This window comes from Limulus polyphemus, unplaced genomic scaffold, assembly GCF_000517525.1.
Source record: "Limulus polyphemus unplaced genomic scaffold, Limulus_polyphemus-2.1.2 Scaffold7358, whole genome shotgun sequence".
Lineage (NCBI taxonomy): Eukaryota > Metazoa > Arthropoda > Merostomata > Xiphosura > Limulidae > Limulus > Limulus polyphemus.
The window spans coordinates 34,360-38,018 of NW_013672968.1; positions in this window are offsets into that span (position 1 = coordinate 34,360).

Below are 3,659 nucleotides of genomic sequence, written 5' to 3' on the forward strand. Positions count from 1 at the left end.
ACGTGAGACGTTCATTGAGAATTATAGCGCGACTGTTGAAATTAAGTGTATCGCATAGTTATATTCAGAAAGAATAAACCAGTTTTATTTAAGAAAGGACTTGTGTCGCTAAAGTTTCGTCGGAACGAATTTACGGAAAATTAACGAACGACCTGAGGCGTAACAATACTAAAACACTAACCTGACATTAAAATCGGTCTTTGATCGTTATTTCCACAAATATTCCTAATCTTATGCAAATCTTTCACACACATTCATATTTGTTCACTTTTTGTTTGTTTTTCTGTTCATCTAAATAATCTGTCAATTCATGTGAATTGATTTAAATACAAAAATATGTTTTACTATTAAAACTTTTGTGCTTGAGAATGATCGCACTAGTGATCAAAACTTCCAACTTCTTTTAAAAAAAATATTATTCTTTACCTTGAATGCTGTAACTTGTAATGAAAAACTGGTCTAATAAAACACAAAATTTAGTGACTAAAGCTAAACTGCAGCAGTAAACAATTCCTCACTTCCTGATACCTCCACGTTTCGCTATAGCTGAAAGATTGTTCGAATCCAGAAGTATATCTACTTCACCATGGGAAAGCGGTAAAATAGCTTCAGGACAACGTTGGACAGAGTGGAACTATCCCATCAAAGAACAGATAGCGTCTTTGTTAAAAGTATAGTTTAATATATTAAAGATATATATTATAAAAGTGGGACACATGGTACCTTCATACCACAATCTCCTTCTTTTTTATCTTAGTCTTGCCCTCAAGCCAAATTTCAACTGAGACTTGATTCCTCTACCTTCATTGTAAAAGCAATATCCAATTGAAACGAGGAGATACGACAACTACCTTTCTGTTAATTCGACCTTGTGTAATCTGTTACTAACTCATCAACTAACCACTGTGTGTTCTTTGACACCAACGACAACTGCCTTTCTGTTAATCCAACCTTTTGTAGACTGTTATAAGAACCACATGTTTTTTGTTTTTTTTACCAATTTCTTGTTGTAATCGTTTTTTTAGAAACGTCATGTTTAGGTAGAAAATGTTTAACGATTAAACTCAAAAAGTGCGGAATTCATCTGAGGATAAAAACACACACTTCAAAACTTCCACTAGGTTTTATGCTCGAGTAGATCATCATGATCGGTGTGAAGAATGCGATAAGAAAGTATCCGCCTCCTTATAATATAAATATCTTGAAAATAGTAAAATACTAATACTTGTTGTGTAAGATGAATGGGAACTAGCTTTAGGCACTTTCAAACAGACACGTTTCTGCTTCCAAGGAGTCAACAGTTGATGGAACAAGATTTGTCTACCTGACTGACTTTACTCTTAATTCCATCACTAAATGAATTTTATTTTATTTTTTAAAACGCAATTTTCCTTCCTTCATCTACAACTTGTCTTTTATTTACAGCGACCATTGTTTCCTTCTTCATTAAACGTAAACAGCTTCTTCCATTTAAACTCAAATGATCCTACCATTCTTCATATTTATATTTTGCTTGTCTTTACGCACAGGGGCCGAGCATGGCCTAGTGGTTAGCGTGCCCAGACTTTGAATCAGAAAAACTGAGCACCACATATTAAGGCCGTGGCTGCTTTATGAAAGTGTCACTCAAATACCACTATTCGATCAAACAAGAATTTACGGTTGATGTTATTGGCTAGTTGCCTTTCCTCGAGTCTATTAGTACAATGTTATGGACGGATAGTCTTTTGCGTCAAAATTCTAAAACAAACAAACTTCACACCAGTGTTGTCTCTTCTTCAGCCAGTCATATCGCCACACAGTTGTCCTCCTACACTAGGAACTCAAACCTTCGGTTACTAGAGTGATCAACACACTTTAGGTTTCAGTTATTCTGAGTCTCGATCAACATATATTGGCGCCAGTGACTGACATCTAGTTATCAAGGAAGTAGTTGTTCGTTTTAGTCTTTATTTACTCTAATTTGATTTATCTTTTCTGCTATGTTGCTTAGGAGACGCCCCTGTTCTCCATCAAAAACCATTAGCAAAAAAAAATTGTACCAATTTAGGGGGTCACAAGTCTCCCCCGCCGTGTTCCTTGACACTAATTCCTTGACACTAACGACAACTACCTTTCTGTTAATCCGACCTTGTGTAATCTGTTACTAACTCATCAACTAACCACTGTTGTATGAGTATGTAAAAAAATGTCAAGTATGTAATCATGGTTAGTCAGCAAGACCAATAAGTAACAACAGCGATAGTGAATGATCATCTCAAGGAAATTTTACTGTCATAGAATACTTCTTTGAAAGTCATCTTGCATTAGATTGTATTAATTGAGAGGGAACACGTATACTACTAGAAAAACTTTGCCGGGCAGTAGCTGTAGGCCGAGTGAGAGCAAGCTATATTCAACAAATGTCAATTCGTGACCAATTCCTTGGAGAGTGATCAAGATTAAACTATCTCTATCCACACACAAAACGGAATAGAAACTGTCAAGTGGTGGTTAACAATGGCTCTAAGGGTGCAAACTGTGGACAGTGAATCCTGTATGTGAAGGGGGTCGGATTGGGACACCGGCAATTGAAACGTAGAATTTTCAGAGATGTTACTAATAATATATATTTATGATTAACTTGGAAACAGATACTAAATTTTTACAAGTATTACATAGTCATTCTCTACAAACATCTTTCCGGTTTGTTAACTTTGTCATGTCTGACAGTTTTATTACAATTATCTGCTCGCACACTTGATGGACAACTAGCTTCTAATGAGAACTTTCAGTGTTTCGTGCTGCCACCTATATTTCATTAACAGAAATACTTTGAAATGTGTTATTTGAGATCATTTTTCCTTAGATGACGCACTCTTGATACTTGATCATAGCTTCCCACTAATTATGTGTTTTATTGCGAAGAAGAAAGTTATCCTCCAAAATTCTGAGAAAGTTATTTAATTGAAATTCCTATACATATTAAGTGTTATGTACATTTAAGGCCGGATTATGACCATAGTGGGCCCAGAGGGTACTTCAGTTCTGTGGGCCTTACCATAGTAGGCCCAGAGGGTACTTCAGTTCTGTGGGCCTTACCATAGTAGGCCCAGAGGGTACTTCAGTTCTGTGGGCCTCAATTTATCCACACCCATTCTCTTTTGTGGTGTTAATATTTTACCCATCAAAACAACTTTTTCATAAATATAATACTCATGAATTTCTAGTTTCTAACTCATCAACTAACCACTGTGGGCCAGTTTTGTTTTATATAAGCAAACAAATGAAGTGATATATGCATATGTGTGCGTGTTTTGATAGGGTCCCAAATAACCTGACCAGTTTGGGTATAATTTATAGTATATGGTATGTTTCAAACTCTGAAGTTTTAGTTGTATTTTGACAATTACAGTTTTTTTAATATTACTTTAGTTCTTATGCAAGTTATTAGCTCTAAATTATCCAAAGTCAAGTCAATTCCTGCTCTATGGTCCTGAAAAAATGGAGATTAAACACCATCTGAAACATGGTATTATCTTGTTTGATAACTTTATTTTATAGTTATATTTTTGTTGATAGTATTATCTTGTTTGATAACTGTATTTTATAGTTATATTTTTGTTGATAGTATTATCTTGTTTGATAACTGTATTTTATAGTTATATTTTTGTTGATAG